The 23,387-nt window shown below is 38.0% G+C and overlaps 1 pseudogene; it reads left to right on the top strand.

Moving 5' to 3' along the window:
- Positions 1–310: 310 nt before the first annotated feature.
- LOC122213204 lies at positions 311–1,684 on the top strand (annotated as a pseudogene).
- Positions 1,685–23,387: the final 21,703 nt, after the last annotated feature.

Below are 23,387 nucleotides of genomic sequence, written 5' to 3'. Positions count from 1 at the left end.
TACACATATATATGTGTGTGTGTATGTATATACATATGTATTTATGTGTGTGTGTGTATGTGTGTGTGTGTATATATATATATGTATATATGTATATGTGTGTGTGTGTGTGTGTGTGTGTGTGTGTATAGAATAGGTACAGAGACTGGTTCCAAGCAGGCCACCAAGAGCAAAGAAGACCACCAGTTTAAGGATGCATAAGTACCTTCTTTATCATAAAAAAATTGGATTAGCAAATGGAAAGGAAGAGAAGTGGAATGAAAAATGCTTGTTTTAAAAATAATAATGCACAATTTCCAGGCTGGGGAACATGTGGGGATTTGGGAGTGTGGCACCCCTGGAGAGGGCATGTAAGCTCCATGCCCTTTCCCCCTGCGTCACCCTATGCATCTCTTCCACGTGGCTGTTCCTGACTTCTATCCTTTTCTAATAAGCCAGAGATCTATCTTTTATGCTCTTGAATGCCTCAAAGTTGAAGAAGTCTAAGTTCATCTTATACATGACAGAACTGAGCCTTCTAGGATATTTTCATATCCCTAAGAAAATTTACATCTGTCAGATTCCAGAAATTCAAGCTACATTGACTCAGTCTCAAGAAGACATCTTCTTCACGGATATGACTGATAATAAAAAAGCAGTTGCCATACCATTTTACATCACCACCAGCAGTTTATGGGTGGATCATTTCTCTGCACCATTACCAACATTTGGCAGTGATTCCTCATTGCCCACCTTCCCGTCCACACTCCTGCCCACTGCCATCCACAAGTGACATACCTCTACCCCAGAAGAATCCACAATGCTTACATGATCTACCCACTCAGACATGAAGTGAGACCAGGGCCTGCAGGATGCACAGGTCTCCATGGCTCTGGAGGAGACCAGTCTTTCTTCCCATCCTCGAAAGCTTCACAATTTGCAGGAAGCTCCTGATATTAGTGTAACTAGGACTCCTGAGAATCCTCAGACTTTCTGCTCATCTTCCAATGCCACCACAGCCACCTCATCAAGCAAATCAGGTGTGGGATCCAATAACCAAGAAGAACTAAGATAGCGCTTCACAGTCTGGGCCAGCCTCCAAGAATGCACCATAGATGAGAATGATACCCAGGTATCAAATGAAAGAACCAATGACAAAGGCAGATACATTGAAGATTATCATCAAAGAGTATGAAGACCGCTTCACCGAGATCCTCCCGGGAGCCTCTGAGCACATGGAGGTGATCTTTGGCCTTGCTGTGAAGAAAGTGGATCCCATCAACTTCTCCTATGACCTCCTCATCAAACTGGGCCTCATATATGATGCGGTTCCTAATGGTGAACAGGGCATGCCCAAGCCCAGCATCCTGGTACTTATCCTGGGTATGATCTTTGTGAAGGGCAACTGTGCCACTGAAGAAAATCTAGGAAGTTTTTAATTTGATATAGATGTATTCTGGAAGGAAGCACTTTGTCTTTAGGGAGCCCAGGAAGCTCATCACTGAAGATGTCATGAAGGAAAAGTACCAGGAATAACAACAGGTGTTTCTATAGTGATCCTACACAATTTGAATTCCTCTGGGGCCTAAGGGCCCACACCGAAACCACCAAGGTCAAAGTCCTCGAGTTTCTGGCCAGGATTCATGGGACTGATGCAAGTTCTTTCCCATGTCAATATGAGCAGGCTTTGCAAGATGAAGAATAGAAAGTCTGAGCCAGAATTTCAGCCAGGCCTGTCTCTACATATGTGGCCACTGCACATTCTAGTGCCAAGACTAGTCATTGCTCTTGCCCCCAGTGAAGCCTGAGGCAGATTCTCCACTTCATTTGAAAAGGTCAGTTAGTGATCATAGAATTTAGGTCTGAGGTAGGGCAGAAAGGAACACAGTACATAGCCCTATATCTCCTATTTGAAATGTGTAAATTGAAATTTTTTTTTTTGGAAAATTTGTACTTTTTATTTTTTGATGTATGTATTTTTCAAATATTGTTTCTTTCAGTGTAGGTTCAATTAACTTCAAATTCTCCAAGGTTATGAATGATATTGGTCACACATTTAATGCTGTAATGAGCCTTAATGGGAAGAGTTTTATTTTGTAAAAGAAACTGTGAAACTATCCATCTTATTTTGTCATCTAGAATAAGAACATGGCATTGCTTTAGGCATTTCCTTGGAACTATGAAAAAATTCTGCTTTAAAATAGTTGGGATCAATAGGAAAAATAGAGAAGAAAATCTAAAAGATGCTCAAATCTTGGCATTCCTATTCTTTTTTTATTTCTTATTCCATAAAGTTAAAGGATACATACATGGATTCACTTAGCTCTTTCAAGAATGTATAATAAATAGATCTTAATAAATTAGAACCCATGCTTACTGGGGGGAAAAAAACAATGCAGAATTTTATTTTCTTTTGCAAAAATCTTGACAAAATATTGAAAATACAATCATGAAAAGATATTAGGTTAAGATAAACACAGCAAGTTTTCCTGATTCAGTAAATATAATAGCAGTTAATGTTATTCCACGGTACAGCTATTTAGGTAGAATGCATTTTAACAATTCCAGACAGTACCATTTATGCCTGCACCTTTCCAAACGTACCTAGCAATTTGCATGCAGCATTTTTTTTCAAAGAGCAAGGGAAAAATAAACTAGTAGCTAAAAACAGAAGAGAAAGCTGTTGGATTCAATGAGAGTTTTGCATTTGAATAGTTGGGTGTGAATCTTTAAGTACTATACTGATGGAATATGAAAAGCTTCTTTCTTATTTTAAGTAAAGATAACTTAGGGGTGCCTGGGTGGCTCAGTCTGGTTAAGCATCAGACTTCAGCTCAGGTCATGATCTCAAGGTTTGTGGGTTCAAGCCCCACATCGGGCTCTGTGCTGACAGCTCAGACCCTGGACCCTACTTTGGATTTTGTGTCTCCCTCTCTCTCTGCTCCTCCCCTGCCCATTCTCTCCTCTCTCTCTCTCTCTCTCAGAAATAAACAAATTTTTTTTTAAAAAAGTAAAGATAACTTGGATTGCCAAATATTTTTTTTCTCCTTAAAGCCCAGAAATTTGATGCAAAATTTTCATTTGAATTTCAGGCAAAATTTCAATACCATTTTGCTTTAAAAATACAATCACCAATCTATTTCTCCAATCTGCAAGGTAATAACATGGAAAGACTTCTCTGAACTTTCATCTCTATTATCAATAATGACTGGATCCTGCAGGATGTATCTACATGAATGGTTTTCATCCAATCCATGAAACCAGGTTGCAAATGTATAAAATTTGTATTTACTTTCTTCTCTCACTAGATCACAGGCTCTGTGAGGGCAGGGATTATCCGAGTCATGACTGCGCTTGGTACTCAAGGCCAGGTGTACAGCAGGCAGGCCATGTACTTCCTTGTTTAGTCAATGCACAAGCAACTGTTCATGCTGAGAAAAATTATTAAATGATTGAGGAAAAACCTCTTCTGTATCTTCTAGAGAGGAACTGTATATAAGTATTTAATATTTAGCACGTAGCATTCATTTGAATCAGTCCAAGTGCCTAAAATGAAATTCATCCGCTGCAATTCTCAGGGCTGAGATTTGCAGATGTCCAGAAGTAGCCTTGTGTGGGGAGTGAGAAGGGCAGGAGAGACCATGGACTGGAAAGAAGGACTGTCTACCTGGACAAGGAGCTGAAGGTTGTGATGGAAACGCACACACACACACATACACTGATGCTTTAAACCTAGTAGGTCCACACCGCTCAAATGAATAGTTTCCAGAGCTGGATGATACCTGTTATAACCTGTCTGTCATTCAATATACCCTTAAAACTATTGTGAAAGACTCATTCTTCATTCCAAAATAATCTTGAACCAGGCTGATAGTGGATTATAAAATGAGATCCTGCCCTTGGGGGCTTATGTGCTACTAAGTGGCAGTTTGGTGCAGAATTTAAGAAGCCCATGCCCCAAGCCAAGGTGACAAAACAACAAAAGTAGCAAATAACAAACAGTCAGCACTGTTAATAGGAAAGAATCCCAAACTCAGACCTTACATTTTGAGAAATATTATCTTAAACCAGAACAATCTAGAACAAAGTGAAAAGAGAAAAAGCCAGGAACCAACATGCTGTAGAATAGAAGAAGGAAACTGATGAAGAAAGGAGACAAAATTCTGAAAAACGAAACCAAAGCAAACTATTAACCGTACTTTGAGGTTACCAGGACAGTAGTGTGGCAATCCGTGAGAAAAATGAAAACATCCCAGGATGAATCCTTCTTCCCTACCATCAGAGAAGAGAGACTCAGCCCAGGCTGAAAGTATCACACAGACTCTTCTGTCAGCAGAAGAAAAGCAAAGAGAATGTAAGGAACAATGTTTTAAGGATAACAATCTTGACAACACACACAGGCTTGACCAGATGGGAGAAAAATGAGAATAAGGGAAAGTCCTGAGGCTACAGAACCTGTGAATCAGATAAGAAAGAGCCCTCCCAGGAAAAAAAAAATAGACCCCAAGTTACAGAGTGACCTTTGTGTGGTTTTGGAACATAATTTCAAGTTAAAAGAACACAGACTGGATATAGCTTTCCAGGCCTGAGTATCCTTTCCTCCCCAGGCTCTCAGATCTTGGTGTGGGTGCATGTTTATCCCAAAAGATTGAAAAAAAAAATTAATTAAGCCTATTTCATTATAAGAATGAATTTTTTTGGAGTAGTTTAAATTCTTCTCATCTGTTACAGCACTTACTTGCCACAGGAATCAGCCTCTTCAGGACTGTTGAAGTCTGTAACACCCACAAAATGCTTATTAGTTGGCATATTTTACAAACCTATTAAAGAAAGAAAATGACACCTCAACTGTATTATGTGAATTGCTAACACTTCATTAATGATGCCTAAATGCAATGATCACTTAGTGAACAAAGATGTAAGAAATTTTTATCTCAAAAGTCATTACTGTTTTAAGTTATGAGTTTGTTTATGGTGACTAATTGTATACTTATTATTATACAAACTCTATTTCCACGGTACAAAAAGCTGTTTTACAATTACAAGCAATCTAACAAATGAATCTGAATAATTTGATGGTAATGTAAGCATCCAACTATTAGTCTTTTTATCAGGCTCATTGCTTCGTTGCAGTAAGAAACCTAATTGTTCAGAAATATACAGCAGAAATGTTTTACACTCATGGTTACTAATTTTTTCAAACAATACCAGGTTGAATTTTTCTACTAATAACTCAATAAAAGCAAAGTAAGCTGCTTTATTAATTGAAGCCAGGATTTTAGCGGCCAGGGGTTATGACTGGATGGTTTTAATAACTCTCCACTCCACTGCATTGTCAGAGGGTATTCATTTAATTCTATTACTTTAGAGTGTGCAAAACCTACACAAGGGACATTTTCTCTTGTTTTTCCACATTTCTTTCTTCTAGAAATGTGAACGTTGTTGGTGGTATCCTATAACTTTCCATTCTGGCAATTATTAAATCTCAAAGTTAAGGTCAAATCTGACGCTCCAAGTACTCCTTAATTCAAATTAGAATGTTTCATGTTGAGGTGGCTTCTTATTCTTTATAATACTAATAGAGAGAGAGAGAGAGAAAGAGAAACAGACAAAGAAATAGAACCTTCTTGTATGAGACATCTGAAATTTGGAGAGTTGGTTAGACTTTGAAGATAAATTTCAAATACTATAAAGTCATGGAAAAGGTCAATGTGTGTGTGTTGATATGGAAAGATCTTTAAGACAAACTGTTAACAAAGCAGTTTGCAAAACAGTATTATATCTTCCTGTTTGGATTTGAGTACCTTTAAAGAATATGAATCCTCTTGTATTAACCACCTGCTTACACCTCCTGGAAGGGTATATCCAAAACTGCTACTGGCAAGAGGACTGGAAATCAGCAGTATACGTAAGATTCACCTCTCATCCCTAACACCCAGGTTCTCTGGGTCTTTCTACCCCTTTCTCTGCCCCATGTCAGTTGCCTTTACTTTCCCTCTTACTGTTCTCACATGCTAAATATTGTTAAGCCCCAGAGCCTATGCTAAGCTCCTTTCTCTTCATTCTCCATTACTCAGGACCATGGCTATCGATATCCTCAAAAGCTGATGACTCTCAAGTCAAAATTTCTATTTTTTATATATTTCAGGAAATGTTGAATCATATAGCAAATTAGCCACTTAATATGACCACATGGTTCAGTAATGGCATCTCAAACTTAATTTGACAAAACAAAAAAATAGAACTCTTGCTTTTATCACTTAGTCCTTTTCAACTGAACAAATTAAACCACTCTTCCCCCAGTTACATAAGCCAAAGTCCAGGAATTATCCTTGATTTCTCTTGATTACACCCAATATTCAATTTATCAAGGATTCCTTCTAGCTTTGTTTTTAAATTCTCTTTTACCCATCCATTTTATTCTATCTCTTTGACTAGAGTTCATATCTAATCAACTATCATATGTCGTGTGAACTTCTTATCAGAGTCCCTCTCCTGCTCATTTCCCTATAGTCCACTTCTCCCACGGTACCCAGAATGACCCAACTTTTTCTCTTTCTCTGCTTAACATACTCCAATGGCTTCTCATTGCTCCTGGGACAAATCCTTACTTTTTACCCTGGCTAGAAGCCCACAAGCCTGGCCTTCGCCTCGCTCTATGACTTCGTCTCAGATTGTTCCAGCCCTTTTCCAGTAAGTTCCATTCACACTGGCTTTATTTTGGTACTCAAATAGACCAAGCATATTTCTACTCTTGCATCTTTCCATTACTGTTTCTTCTTTCCAAAATCTCTTTTTTTTTTCTTGTCATTCAAACCTGTAACAAAGACTAGTACTCAGAAGTGGAATGTTATCCTAACAACATTAGGACACTGTGGTGGCAAGAAGATTGGACACAAAATGTGGTGACTCTTGCTATGCTGCAACAAAACTTTTGGTGACAGTGTCTCCTGTGATAATTTGGAAGATTAATCCTATGCCTATCATGCCTACAGCTCCAAGGGAAGCAGCTAAAAACAGCCAGGATATCACTACGCATTTGCAGCTCCATTGCACTTTTTGGCAAGTTATCACAAGAGTGAGATGACATCAGGCAAGGACTGGCCAGCGTGCAAAAGGTAGAAGAATAGGGTATCCATACATCCGGGGCTTGACAAGGTTGGAGAAGCATAACAGGGTCTGCAAATCCCAAACAAGAGGAGACAAGATTGGTTTTGCTGACATCGTTTTTCAAAAACTTTATATGAATGCAAACAAAGGAAAAAAGCAGCGATTCTCAAGTGGGCACAGTTTGGCCCACCAAAGAATAGTTGGTGATGTCTGGAGACACTTTTGGTTCTTGCAAGTGAAAGAGAGGGAACTACTAGCATCTTCTGAGTTGAGTCCAGGGATGCTGTTCAACATCCTTCATGGACATGAAAGCTCCACGTGATACAGACTTAACCAGGACCTGAAACCATAAAACGCTTATGAAAAGCATAGGGGAAATTTTCTTTGAAATTAGTCCTGGCAATGATTTTATGGATATGACACACAAAGCATAAGCAACAAAGCAAATATAAACAAGGGAACTGCATCGAACTAAAAAACTTCTGCACAGAAAAAGAAACAATCAACAAAATGAAAAGGCAACCTAAAAATGGGAGAAAATATTTGTAAACCACATATCTGAGAAAAGGTTAAAATCCAAAAGTAACTCATACAAGCCAATAGCAAAATCACCATCACCATCATCATGGGTAAAGGACCTGAAGAGACATTTTCTCAAAAAGGAAATTCTATGGGCACCTGGATGGCTCAGTTGGTTAAGCATCCAACTCTTGATTCAGCTCAGGTTGTAGGAGCCCATGATGGGCTCCGTGCTGAGCGTGGAGGCTACTTAGGATTTTCTCTCTGTCTCTGTCTCTTTCTTTTGGCCCCTGCCTTGCTCACTCACTGTAAAATTAAAAAAAAAAAAAAAGATATTCTAATGGCCAATAAGTACATGAAAAGGTGCTCAACTCTATTAACCATTGGAGAAATGCAAATCAGAGCGACAATGTGACATCACCTTAAACCTGTTAGAATGACTAAAATCAAAAAAGAGAAGAGATAAAAAGGACTGGTGAGGATGTGAAGGAAAAGGAACCCTGTGTACTGTTAGTAAGAATGTAAATTAGTACAGACATTATGGAAAACAGTATGGAGCTTCCTCAAAAAACTAAAAATAGAACTACCATATGATCCAGCAAACCCACTTCTGGGTATACATCCAAATGAAACCCAATCACTATCTTGAAGAGATACCTACACCCCCATGTTCATGGCGGCATTATTTACAATAGCTAAGACATGGAATCAACCTAAATGTCTATCAACAGAAAAATGGATAAAGAAACACACACACACACACACACACACACACACACACACACACACAGGAATATTATTTGGCCATGAAAAAGAAGGAAATTCTGCAATTTGCAACATAAATGAACCCTGAGAGCATTATACTAATCGAAATAAGTCAGGGTAAGATAAATATTGTATGATCTCAACTGAACTCACAGAGACAGAGGACAGTTGGTGGTTGCCAGGCATGGGGGATCAGGGTGGGGGAAATGGCTGAAGGTGGTCAAAAGGTACAACTTCCAATTATAAGATGGATTAACTCTGGGGATGTGAGGTATAGGATGGTGGCTATAGTTAACAATAGTGTACTGTATGTTTGAAAGTTGATAAGGGAAAAGATTTTTTTTTGATAAGAGAAAGATTTTTAAAGTTCTCACCACACACACAAAACTGCAACTCTGTGAGGTGATAGATGTGTTAACTAACCTTCACATGGTAATAATTTTGCAATATATACATATATCGAATAATTACAATGTGTATCTTGAACTTATACAGTGTTATGTCAATTATATCTCACCAAATCTGAACTTAACTGGTTCAAAATGCCAGTGGTGCTGAGATTGAGTAACCCTACATAAAGTTGTGTGGCAAAGATCAGATGAGGTTGGACTGCCTACCTAATAACACAGGTGCAAGAACTGTGTGGCAATAGATTAGACTGAAACTAAAGATCTAGAAATCTAAGCTTTCTAAGTCGTTTCAAGAGAGCTCAGGAGAATCCCACAGGATTACATCTGATTGGTCAGGAATTGCATTTTCCACCAAAAGATAGTTTCATATCCTGCAAAGTGGGTTTGTGGCAAAAACAGGACTATATGCAACTCATTTCATGCTTAATTAATGGTCAGGTGCCATTCATGTGACACTGATGTAACAGGTATAAAAATTAATGTTTCCTTTAGACATTTTCCAAATACTTAAAATTGAAAAGGCATGTTAGAGTATTATACTTTGAGAGTTTATGTGATACACCTTTACATCAATCATGTACTCAAGGTCTTCTTTTTCTGTTTTATCATTTTTGTCTAGGCTAATGCTATCATGAGGGAATGATTTCTAAATTTCTCCCCCCAAATTTATAATTACTAATTTTCACCTCACATTTCATATTAGGGTTAAAACTTTAGATAACAGGGGGTGCCTATGTAGCTCAGTTGGTTAAGTGCCCAACTCTTGATTTCAGCTCAGGTCATGATCTCACAGTTCATGAGTTCAAGCCCCGTATTGGGCCCTGTGCTGACAGTATGGAGCCTGCTTAGGATTCTCTCCCTCCCTCCCTCTTTCTCTTTCTCTCTGCCCCTCTCCTGCTCATCCACTGGCACTCTCTCTCTCACACACACACATACACACACACACACACACACACACAATAAATAAATAAACTTAAAAAAAACCTTTAGATAACAGAAGGAACATGTATTAATTTACAATTCATAATTTCAAAAGCTTTTTGAAAACTATATTTGCCTTTCCATGATCTTCATTCTCATCAAACTCCTTATTTTCATCTGTAATAGACTTGATGATGGCTTCTTTGAATATTAAGGTACAAATGTGAGAAGGATTTAACCCAAGGCCATAGTTCAAATAATAAAAGGCTCTTTTCCTTTCTTTGCATGAATTCCACAGGAAAGCCCTAACATAGCACACATCCTGAAAAACATAAACATCATGAGAAAAGTGGTTAATCATTAGGCTTTTTAAAAATGGAATCAAAACAAACAGAAAAAGACACCAGGAAGGCTAGTGGAGCATAGGTGAAGGAGCCCCACTCCGGGATCTCACAGATCATCATTTTTGTCCCACGAGTTACATCAACTAAGAGGGCTGTACTAATTTGTAGTCATGCAGGTTGTGCCCTGGAAACTCAGGGGCACCATTCACATGGTCTAAACTTAGATCATGCAAATGATGCCTCTCAGTGTTGGTGTCCTTTACAATCTGATAGCCCTGGAGCCCAGATTAATGAATCAGTTCCCTGGATCTGAGGTTCCTCATCTGCAAAATGAGAGAAGTGGAACAGTACCTTTCAGGCTTCTCAAGCTACAGACTTAACAGTGACTTTCTCCAAGTGTTTACATTCCTTACATTCATTAGCTCTGCTTATCTTTTTAGAAAAATGCATACATTGGTGACAAATTGTTAATAATGTTAATATGACACTTTGTCAATCCATTTCAAGTGAAGTTTTTAAAGGCACAGTTTATGAAGTCAATGTATAGTATCATGTTATTGATTATAATAATTTTTAACTTACTCAGATCTCCCTAAATCTCGTTCTTGTATTCCAAGGTGCACCATTTCCACTGACTTAAAAACTAGTCAGGGAGATACACGGTGTCACAGACACACATAAAAAAGGAAGAAGTAATAACAATATCTAAAAAATAGCAAGCAGAGATGCTAAGGAAAAGAATCATAGGAATCATTATAAGTCATTTATTTTACTTTTAAAATTTGTCAACTGTTGGGTTCAGAATGTCCAAAGAAATAGCTTTGCTTCTCTCACTTGCCCTAAATCAATATAGAGAATGTCAAGAATATTTTTCCATAGTCTCTCTGTACATTTTATTGTCAAGGACAAAAGGGATAATAAATGCATACAATATTCTGATTAATATTCATTTACATAACATGTTCATAAATGGTTATAATTCAGTCAAAGTCACCACAGGACATGCTGAAATTCTCACACATTTATGAAGTGAGAAAAAGCTGTTAAAATGAAAATGGGCCACTGGAGTAATCTAAAAGCAATTGATGGCAGTAAAGGGCCTACTACCTGAAACCAGACCAGAAGAGGTGGCTTTGGACATAGTTTGCACTGGAAGTGAAGATGGGCAGATAGAGAAGGGCTAGAGAAGAAAGCAGATGATTAATCTGAGTGGAAAATAGGCTTTAATAACTCTTTACTTCTTTGAATAGAAAACTAATAAAATGTTTGAGAAGACTTTTGACAAAGCTTAGTAAGATAAAATACAATTGTTTCCCCCTCAAAACTTAATACGTTAACTGTTTGTATTCCCTGGGGAAGAAAGTGAAGCTTGTCAGGATTTTTGCCTCCTAGGCTAAAATGTTAGGTATCTATTGCTGAATAACTAATTACTGCAATACAAAGATCCTGGCCCGGGCTGAGGTTCAACTAGGGAAAGATCCACTTCCCTGCTCATGTGGTTGTTGGAAGCATTCACTTCCTTGCAGCTACATGATTCACAGAGACTTACTTGTTCAAAAAGAGCAAGTGAAGAGACAGAGAGAGAAAATCTACTGGCAAGACAGAATCTAGTAAAATGTAACACAGTCATTATAGTGACATTCCATTGTTTTACCCTATTCTAATGGTTAGAATCAAGTCGTAGGTCCTGCAAGAAAAGGTAATAACACCAGGAAATGGGGATCATGGGGACCACCTTAGAGTCCATTTGCCACAGTCTAGCCTCTGGCCATCAGAGATTCATATCTCTTCCACACGCAAAATACATTTTCCTCTTCCTAAGATTCCCAAGAGGCTCAATGCATTAAAGTACGAACACAAAGTCCAAACTCTCATCATCTAAATCAGGTCCAGGTACAGATTAGGCTCCTGGGTACAACCTATCAAGTACAGCTCCTGAGAAACAATTCTTCTCCATAGGTACATCTGTGAAACTAAAGTTATCTGTCCCAACACACCCAACATGCCATGGTGGGACAGGTGTAGGAAAACAGCTCTAGACATTCCCATTCATAAAGAGGGGGAAATGGGAGGTAAAAAAAAGAGTTACTAGTCGATAGCAGTTCAAAAATCAGTCTAGCTAGACAAAAGTTGGGAGTTCCTTTATTTAGTTTCAACAATTCTCCATGGTCCAGTCATCTGGGATCTTGGTTCTGCCCTTTGAATCATCTTTCCTTTGTCATAAAGGATAGCAAATGTTTACAGCCAAGTAGCTTTATCAGTCTACTTGCTGACAGGAGAATGTTGGGAGTCTAACAGCCTCCTTTCATTTTGTACTCTCTCTTTCCACCTAAATGGAAGTGTTTCTGCTGAAATAATTTTCTCAAAAATTTTTTGTGTCTCCCATGGATTTCAATGGGGGCTCATTCCATAAGACAAAAGCTACACCCACAGATCTTTCCAAGATAACATTTTTTCTATCTTTGGCTTCCATTGAGATGCATGAACAACAAACTAAAGCCTCCTAGAGTCCCTGATCATTTCTCTACTGCTTCCTCATATCCAATTTTTCCACCACAAGGAAGTATTAGAAATTCCTCATCTCTGAGCCTGTTTCTTCCATTCTCTTTCTCCTAACTGGAATGTCTTTTGTCCACTTCTAACTGTTGGTGCACACATGCATTGGTTAAGCTGCTTAGTACTCAGGAGTGGAAGTCAGATCTGCTCTCAACTCAGCCGCCTGTCAAAATATTGGGTTCTACTCTACCTACACAGATTCTTTCTAACTTGGGATCTTAGCAAAAAATATAACTTTGGCCCATCTGCTACAAGAGAGCTATCTATGGGAAGCTTTAGGAAAGATAACACAGAATCTGTTTTCCTCTAATTATATTCAATTTTATTCTTGATTCAATTCATATCTTTGGTTTCTGGTTCCTGACCTCAAGTGCAGCCCTGACCATGCTCCCAATTTGGCTTCCCCCTCACTAACTTTAGAATACTTATCAGAGCTCAATACTTGCTTCTAGCTCAAATCTGGGCCAGATCTGAAAATAGCGCCCCTCCCAGTTTTTCTCCTCCTAAAGTCTCCCACCTATGAAAACCAAAACTCATCTCTTTGGAGCATCATGTCAGCTTTATCTGCACTCTACCCTATGTAGAGAATTTACTAAATCATTCATTCACTCAACTAATGTATCCTGAGTCCTTACCTTCTGTTATGTGCTTGGTACACAGTGATGAACAAGACATGGCCTCTGTCCTGAGTGACTGACACTCTAGTGAGGGAGACAGATGTAAGCAGTTAACAACCAAATGTTTACAACATGCTACAGAGAAGATTTTCAAACAAAGGCTTTCCAGACTGAGGAAATTAAAATAGTTTGCTGTGTCTGAATCAGATGTGAAGTGCATAAAGTCTAAGTTAATAAAGCTAGGAGAATTAAAGGTGGGTGACCAGTTACTAGCTCTTAATTTTTCAAATTGAAAGAAATCTGGATCTTTTGTGGGCAGTAAAAAGCCACCAAAATTTTTTTATATGAAAGAAAAATTTTTCATTTTTTGTTTTAGAGAGAGAGAGCCTAAGTGTGTGTGTGTGTGTGTGTGTGTGTGTGTGTGTGTGTGTGTGTGTGAGAGAGAGAGAGAGAGAGAGAGAGAGAGAGAGAGAGAGAGAGGTAATCTTAAGCAGACTCCATGCTCAGCACAGAGCTCAACGTGGGGCTCAATCCCATGACCCTGGGATCATGACCTGAGCCCAGATCAAGAGTCAGACACTTAACCGACTGAGCCACTCAGGTGCCCCTGAGAGTAAAAACAGTTCTAAGTACCATTTGGGAAAGATAAGTTTGGTAGAAGACTGTCAAAAGCTAATACAACAGTCCAGGTGTAGAAATAAAGAAGGAATCAACTTAAGAAGCATTTTAGAGATTTAGTTGACAGAAGGTGATAGTCTCTGGATGAAGGAAAGGGGTGTCTGAAATAGTTCTGAGGTGTTTCTTTTAGGTAAATTCCTGAAAGATGAATCAAGATGAGGAACAGAGGAAGAGATGCAGACTTGAGGAGAAAGGCTCAGGAATGTGGGATCTTGTGTGAAATTGGATATAGCATCAGGGTTAGAGCTCAAGTTATTTACACCACTCTCTGGTTAACCCAAGAGGCAGATTTCTCTCCAAGTCAGGTTTTAGGAGATCTAGGAAGTGAATGATAGAAATAAAGTGAAATCTTCATTCATCCTCCAAGGGATGAACAACTTGGATTTAAGTGCATCTCTTTTGGCACACATAACATGGTTTTACTAAGTGGTAAAAATAAATAAAATAAAGTTAAATTTAATTTAATTTAATTTAATTTAATGCACTTTTAAGATTGCAGTGCTTTAATCAAGCTGATTGTTTATGAGTTATAAATGTAGAAAAACATCTTAGTATAGGAAGCACTTGATATTTCAAAATAATGCCTTTTTGTTAATTACTGCTTATGTACAGTGACCATAAGGTCTCTTGTGGAAACTTAATTTCATAAAGGAAACAGGTTGAAAATACAGCCCAATTCAGAGGGAAATGATGCATACTGCATGAGAATATGCTATTCTTGAAAATATTGGTGTGTGGAAGAAAGTTTCATATTTACAGCCAACACTAGAGCTATTCTGGAAATAAGAATATCATTTATACACTATAAATTAAGAATTTTATTGTTAAAGCATTATAACAACATTGCAGAAGATTTGAAAAATAGAGGGGAAATATGTAATCTTATTATCCTTAAATAAGTTACAAACTATTTTATATGTCCTCTTTTGCTTTTCTCTACATAAATGTATAGGGTATAACAGCCTACACTCTATTTCATATTTTCACTTTGTATTCTATGTAAGGAATTTCTGTGTTTCCTTTCCCTATCATTTCCACTAGTCACACAATCTTCTAACAAGTAGGTCTACCCTAATTTACCTAGCATGATATTATTGCTAGGTATTTTTTTCTTCCAATGTTTGTCATTATAGAGAATACTGCAATGCACATCTTCCTCAACCAGATTTTCCCCCTTATTTTAGTTTAGCTTTGTAAGGTAAATTCAATAAATTGGCTTGCTAGTTAAAATGCATAAAAGTATGCATCTTTTTATGGGTCTTGATTTTTACTGCCACATTGTTCCTTAAGAAGGTGGCATTATTCATCATCCCACTTGCACAGTATAGGAGTACCATTTTCAGGGTGCCTGGGTGGCTCAGTGGGTTAAGCATCTGACTCTTGGTCTTGGCTCAGGTCATGATCTCATGACTTGTGTGATCAAGCCCTGAGTCAGGCTCAGCACTCACAGAGCCGAGCCTACTAAGGATTTTCTCTCTCCCTCTCTCTCTGCTCTTCCCCCACTTGTACTCTCTCTATTAAAAAAAAAAAAAAAAAAAAAAAAAACAACCCACCATTTTTATTATACCTTCTCAATCCTTTTCTTTAATCTGAGTGGAAAACAACTTATTTTGCCTTTTAAATTTCATTTTATGATTACTAGTAACCACCAACATCAATTTGTCTCATGCTTACTGTCTGTATTATGCCACTAGAAAGTAATCTTGAGCACAGGGATTTTATTTTTCTCACTGCTGTATCTCCAGCACCTAGAAAAGTATATTCAATAGATACCTGCTGAATGGAAAAACTGTGATACCACTCTTAACCCAGGTTTCTCCTATCACTTTCCTCTACTATTTATAGTTTCCTTAAAAAATTATTTAATAGACAAAAATATAATCTACATAATATGACAAACTTGTTTATCTTTCATTTGCTATTTAATTCATAAATGAGAGAACATTTTTGACTGTGAAAACCTCAGCAATATGCTTGAATTCCTCCTACACAGTTTAAAGATGCTATTCTAGGCTGGAGTGTCCAATCTATCTTCCCAATTCATATAAAATTGAGATTAAACATTAAAATACCAAGACATTAGACTGTGCATTCAATAAAATCTTTGGGCCTGATGTTGAATCTGGTGGAATTCTCCAAGCTGGACATCAAAGTCTGAGTCAGCATGAATCTGTGGGGCTAGAGAGTCTTCAAATCCAGTTTGTGTGTTATCGTGTATGAGTTTATTAAACAAGTCAACAGTTTCTATCTTCAAAATTCATGTGGGAAGAAGAACCATGAAAATAGTTTTCTTGTGTGGCTGGCTAGAAATAACAGCTTTGGAAACAGAAAGCTGAGTCATTTCCTAGCTCCATCACTGATCAGCTGTGTGACTTCTAATAAAGTGTTTAATCCCCCTCAGCCTTAGTTTCCACATTTGTAAATGACAATAATATTATTTGCCTTCTGAGGCTGTGAGGACTGAATGGGATCCACAGGGAAAGTAGCAGCACAGTGCCTTACATAATGGAGAAACTCAGTAAAGCAGTTAGTTCCCTCCCTCTGCTCCTTTCACCTTAAGGTAGTATAAGGATTTCAGAGGAGTGAATTTGAATCCTAGTTCCCTCACTACCAGCTGTGTGCCCTTAGGCATTTTATTTATCACTCTGTGCTTCCACTAACCCGTAGTGCCAGTCTCCTAGGTTTCTCGTGAGGACTAAGGGAGATAATTCATATGCAGTGTTTAGCACTTTGCCTGACAGATGCTAAGGGCTTAGCAAAAGAGTTTATTGTTAGTAGTAATAATATCAATGTAAGTAAAATGACAGTGGAGAACAGTGAAAAGGGCTAATTTCTCCTTAAGCTTATGATATTAGATACATATCTGATGTAAAACAAAAGAAAAATTCTGTTCTTAACAAAAGTCTCTCATTTACATATTTGAGAGTGATGTCATCACTTTAGGAAACACAGATGATGCTATGGTTGGTAGGATTTGTACCTTTCTTCATTTTCCAAATTCTCAACACACAGTGCATATGCCCTCTACAAGCTGAAAAATATTTACTTAACAAAAAAACATGAGGCAGCATAAAATATTCAGAAAAATGGTTTATCGTACTGCCTGATGCGAACCCAGCAGTGCATTGTTTCTGGCCTAGAGTATTTCATGTATTTTACATGATGTCCTGTACAGCTGCTGCAAACATATTGGCTGTCAGTCACCTTCAAATAAATGTGTTGTGATAAAAACCAGCACATTAGAGTGCCACAATGTGCACGTTTTTGAAAATTCTAAGCAATAGCCCCCCAGGTTTACCTTTGGTATGGAGGCAATTTTGCAGCGTTTAATTGTTGTATGGCTTTCTTGTGGAAATTCAGGTTTTAGAAAGCGACTGCCAGATGAAAATGTCTCACATAGAACAGAAAGATAAAAATGGTGTCAAAGTACTTAAGGTTTTTTTGGATTTGGTATTGTTTCAGTGTGTGTGTGCGTGTGTGTGTGTGTGTGTGTGTGTGTGCGCGCATGCTTAAGTAGCAAACTTTAGGCTTAGTTTCAACTACAAAACATATTTTTTGGGGCGCCTGGGTGTCTACCTTGGTTAAGCGACTGACTCTTGATTTCGGCTCAGGTCATAATCTTGAAGTTTGTGAGATCAAGTCCCATGTCGGGCTATGCGATGACAGCTCAGAGCCTGCTTGGGATTCTGTCTCCTCTCTCTGCCCTTCCTCTACTCTCTCTCTCTCTCTCTCTCTCTCTCTCTCTCTCTCTCACACACACACACACACACACACACACAAATTCTCTCTAAGATAAATAAACATTTAAAAACCCAGATATTCTTTCTGACCCTTTTCTAATGTCATCCATGACATCAGGTTTAAGTTGCATCAGTCTCTCCAATGCCACTGAGAACAGACCAGTCCAAAGACACACAAGCTGAAGCAAGCTTGCATTTCTGTGATGACACTTACACAGACCCCTGCGCAGTGCAGCCCTAGCCTCGCTAGTCCAGGAGCTCAGTAGCTGGAAATTGCAGTCACATTCTTTTGTATTACAAACTAGCTTACAGTTCCTTCTTGAAACAGTGACACACACTTCCTACAGGAGCAGTACAGGTAGAAAAATCACAAGGCTACCTCCAGCAATGGGTCTCTATGGTAATGGGCTAAACCACCCCAAATTATACAAAAACTCATTCTTAAAATCTCAACCACTGTTATTTTCAATATTGTTCAACGCTGCAAGTTATGTGTCACAATTTTAAAGTCTTTAAATAGATCTCTATTTCCAGAAGGAAGATGTATTTCTTTCTGACACTAATGATTCTAAATATGCTCTTATTATATCTAACAGAGGCATTGAAACACCCAAAGCACTGAACCAAACAAACCAGGCACAGCTCATTGTATTCATGGAGGATTAAAAACAAACAAACCTCTTCATTTGGTCTCACTCCATGATGTGGCGCTTGTGCAACAAGTCTATGGAAGTCTATGGAATCTATGGAAGTCTATGGAGTCTATCGAAGTCAGAAGACAGTGTAATGCTTTTAGCTGACTCTATCTGTTGTTCCAAACCCACAGTGAGACAAAAAATAGAGACCTATATTCAACTCAAACCTCCAGGCCCAACTTGGAGCCTCCCTGCTGGGAGTCACTCAAACACTCTGTGCCTCAATTTCCTCCCCAGCCCTCCCAGATAAGATGAAATGAGCCAGGATAAATTCCTGAGATCCTTCTCATTGTTGACATTCTGTGGTTCTCTGACTTTGCTGGTACAGAAGTTCTGGGCAAGATTTTGGGGGCTTGGCCCAGAAAGCAACAATTCACCCTTTCTGTCTACCCAAAATAAACAAAAACATAGCAGAAATGAAACAAAATAAAATTTAAAAACAAATAATACAAAATGAAGTGTAGGAATATTTACTGATATTTATACCTAATATTTATAATAGTTTGTGGAGGTCGTCAATTACCACCTACTTCCCAAATCTGTTTTTCCTCATTCATCACTCTCTCCCATTTCTCTGAAAGACTTAACCATCTTTATTTTGTGTTCATCCTTTGGGCAAGTGGGTCTTAGCCTTCCTCTGATTCTCCTCCCACCTTTATGACTGTTGTTGATTTTTTTTTAACGTTTTATTTATTTTTGAGACAGAGAGAGACAGAGCATGAACGGGGGAGGGGCAGAGAGAGAGGGAGACACAGAATCGGAAGCAGGCTCCAGGCTCTGAGCCATCAGGCCAGAGCCCGACACCGGGCTCGAACTCACGGACCGCGAGATCGTGACCTGAGCTGAAGTCGGCCGCTCAACCGACTGAGCCACCCAGGCGCCCCATGACTGTTGTTGATTTTTGGTTTCTCTTCTTTTCTCCCATCTTTAACTGTGTATTTACCATAAAGTTCATTTTCTCTACTCTTCTTTCTGCATGTGCGCTTGCGTGGAAAAAATTATACTTTCTTATCTATTAACCTACCTTTTTCCTGTTAAGGATTCTCCAATCCCTATGCACAGCACAGGTTTCTCCCCCAATCACATATGTAAATGTCTAGAGGACAGATATCTTTATATCCTGATGTACATCACTCTAATATTTTCTTCTTCTCCATTTGCCAAGAAAAATTCAGTCTGAATCATGTCCCCAGTTCTCTCATTTTCACTGATAACACTATTCTTATCTCAAGCCTCTACTAGAAAGCTTTGGCCACCTTTCTGTAATTCTGCTGTGGTTAAGGGGGTCAGGATGCCTGTGTTCACATTTCAAGGTGAACAAGTTATTCCACCTCTCTATGACTCAGTTTCCTCATTTGTAAGATGGGGATGATAAAAATACCTACCTCACAGGAGACGTGCAAGAGATAAAATGCTGCTGTATTGTAAAGTGTTTAGCACAGTGTCTGCCATATACTAAGTTCAGTAAAAAAAAAATAGCTAACCAAGCAAACAAAAACACTGAAGTATATTAATGCCAGGAGAAACAACAAGCCCTACAAGAAAGGAAATGTAATAATCGTACACTATGCATGGGACATCTGTGAATCATAACTGTGTCCTAATGATGCAAATACTAAATAGGGACTTAACCAAAAACTGTGAAATAATTACATCGGGAGGACTGAGACGGGGCATTACATGCAGAGTACATGCAGCTGGGAGACTGAGTATGTGAGAGAGAGAGAGACAGAGACAGAGAGACAGAGGTTGTCTGTGTCTGAAAGAGATGATTTAAGAGAGCTAAATCATCATCTCCCAGGGTAGAAAGCCAATATGTAATGTTTATAAAAGAAACATAAAAAAATAGCAATATAAGCATGTTATTGAGAAATATACAGGTAAATTCCAGGAGAAATCATTAAATAGAAAGACTAGAAACAGGAATCAGGGTAGGGATGAGATACATCTAAAGGCTACTCTTTGTTCTTTAAAAATCTTATAGTAGTATTTTACTTAAACACTATATCCAAATATTACTTGATAAAAATAGAAAATTTTATAGTAATTCATTAAATCATGGATTATGTGTTTAGAGGTCATATGAATCTTGAGAAAATGCTGATATGTGAAGAAGGTATTTGTACATTTTAATTGCCCACAGTGAACTTGTAGTCTAAACTAAAAATACAAACTGATTCAGAAAATGGTTAGGAAAATTCATGATAAATTTAGAAACAAGGCATAAAAAAATGTATGGAAATCTGACTGCTTAGCCTTTTTAGGTATCATGAAAAGCAATCATGATCTCTGAAAAATATCCCTTATCACTGTTAGGAACAGAAATCCAGATTTAAATCTGACTGGCAATTCAACAAGCAGTGTTTCTTCATGTGGTGGTTAGGCCCAAGATGGTTTTGGTAATGGTGTCCAAAATAATCTTTGCAAATAATCTTTTCTATTTAAGCATGAGACTTACCATTTTTATTGTTTTATAATATTTCTATAAGATATCATTGCCACCAACACACTTGGAACAATACTTGGAAACCAATTATTTGTAAAGCATATTGAATCTCTTTCAATCTCTGATTGAAAGCACAACTTCAGTACACTTTAAAGATATCCTCTAAATATGTACTGCCTAATAAATTTAGATGGGTTTGCTATTCTTCCCTAGAAACACAATGAGATCAACAAAATTTACAGTAATTAGTAGAAAAGAGGAATTCAAAATCTCCAGTTAATTTTTAGTAATTAATGACTTAGAAGATGATTTGTTAAGATGGTTAGGTGAAGTTAAGATGGTTCAGAGGACTGGGAGAGCTTTAACTGGAAAATGCCTTGGGACTGATCTTTGCTTTGTTATGGTCTATTCCAATGAGCTTTTGAATATCAATCATATCTCAGAAGTCGAAAAACCCCATCTCTGCTATTGAGCTCTGAACAAGGAGGGTGGCTTTCTGAGGAGCAATACCACTAAGATCCTAAGCAAGTTCTGGTTGGCAAAATGGAGCGTTTCATCATAGAAGATACTCAGAAACAGTTCTTAAAATATACATTCAAGCACTTGGTGTAGTTTTTGTTCTATCTCTTTAGTATCTTCAGGAGGAAGAAAATAAGTTAATCAGAAGAGTTATTCTGACCTGAACATGTGAATGAATGAATGAAAATCATCCGGAGGCCCTCAAAAAGGTGAGTGCTTCTAAAATCAACACTGGGAATGCCAACACAAGAAATACAACAGGACTTGATGTGATTTCTTTTCACACTTGGGTTACGAGGATGCCGGTGAGCACGTTTCCAGAAACAGCCATGAAACAAGTTTGTGTGCTCAGATGTTTCTTTCTTTTCCCCTAAGAGATGGAGTTTTGAAGTATTACAATGAACTAAGAATCGTTTTACACTTTGCTTTCTTGCCTAAAAGTCACACCATCTTGGTTCCTAACTCTCCCCTTTGTCAGACAGTGAAACAGTATTAAAAGAACTCTAAATCTGCCTCTGTAATCCCCACATTAAAATTTGCATTTGTTTTAAATTCAGACTCATATTTAAAAGGCTTTTTTCAAGGTTTAAAAGAATGAAATTCATTAACAAGGTGATACATCCATACTTAATTCTCCAACCTGACTCCTCGAGGAAATTGTCTGTGAGCTTTCAAAAGTGCTCATCCTGGGTCATAGCCCCAGAGATTCCAATGTACAGCCAGGGTATTCAAACTTTTATAAGCTCCCCAGAACAGTGTAACATGCAACCTCGCATGAGAAATCCTGCCCTGGAGAACGGTGCTCTCAACGTTACAGAGTTTGTATGCTTATCACTCTCATTCCATTGTACACTCCTTGAGCCGGGTGGATAGGTTTGGCTTTCTGTCTATGACTTTGAATTCTGTTTTGTTTTATTCTTTGTAAAGGTGAACCCAGTAGAATGATGCTGCATAAGTCATTTAAGGAAGGCCTACAAATAACACATCTGTTTGTGATCCAGTCTCACTGGTTTTTCTGAATTACAAACCAAAAAACCCTATTTTGTACCCATAACAGCTCTTAGTTCTTAGGAAATAGTTCTTAAGATAGTTAGGATAATAATAATCAACAAAACTCAATAATGAAAATCATAATATATACTTTGTACTTTTCATTCCAGAAATTCAATTCTATTTTCAAAGACCATCTTATTACTACCCCTAAGAAGACTCTTTGACAAGATAGTCAGAAATTACCAGCTGAACCTAAGGAATGTCAGGGTTGGATATCTGGTGTATTTCTACTTGGTTTAGAATGTCCAGTCCTTCCTAAAATTGGAAGGAAAGGGGGAGTTTATTGGCTTGGACATATTAATTTTTAGAATTTTATTTTCATCCTTATAATTACATAGGAGAGCCTTATTTTAAGAGCAATGAAAAGTCACTGAAGTCTCTTTAGTAATGACATGATTTCCCCATAGGAAAACTGGAAGAGCACCAAGTAGAAAAACATGAATTCCATTTGGGCTACTGAATTTGAAATGTCTTTGAGACACCCAAGTAAACATGTTAGTCAGTGGCTGCTCTGTGAGAAGAGAAGGAAATTTGTAGGCTTCTACAAAGAGAAGGTAATAGAAATTATGGGCAAGGTGAAGGGGACTTGGGAAAGAGGAGAATTGGAAGAATGACGAACTCAGACAACTCAGCCATGACAAGAGAGCAACTAAAGTGTAAAAAGCTGCAATAAATACACTTCTAACCCAATCTCCGGCCACACTTCTATTTACTCCCTATATAAAACTAGAAGTGCGATTATTAAGTTAAAGAGCATTTGAAGCCTCTTGATTCAGACTGACAGCTTTTCAGATATACCGACTTTCCTCTCCCCTCACCAACACTACGATCTTGGTCAACTTGGTTGATAAAAATGTCATCCCACTGTCTCAGGCAACTGTTTGAAATAATTCACATTATGAAGCCTAAATGGTGTTGCTACATAAATGCACCCAAGAGACTCCCAAATGCAGAAATGTATTTAAACTGGGACTATGTAGCAAACATCATAAATACCCAACAAACCTGCTGAATTAAATTGAAATCAAAACATGA

Source organism: Panthera leo, chromosome A2 (assembly GCF_018350215.1).
Source record: "Panthera leo isolate Ple1 chromosome A2, P.leo_Ple1_pat1.1, whole genome shotgun sequence".
Taxonomy (NCBI): domain Eukaryota; kingdom Metazoa; phylum Chordata; class Mammalia; order Carnivora; family Felidae; genus Panthera; species Panthera leo.
Note: the sequence above shows the minus strand (reverse complement) of the source record. Positions and strands in the feature narration are given on the sequence as shown.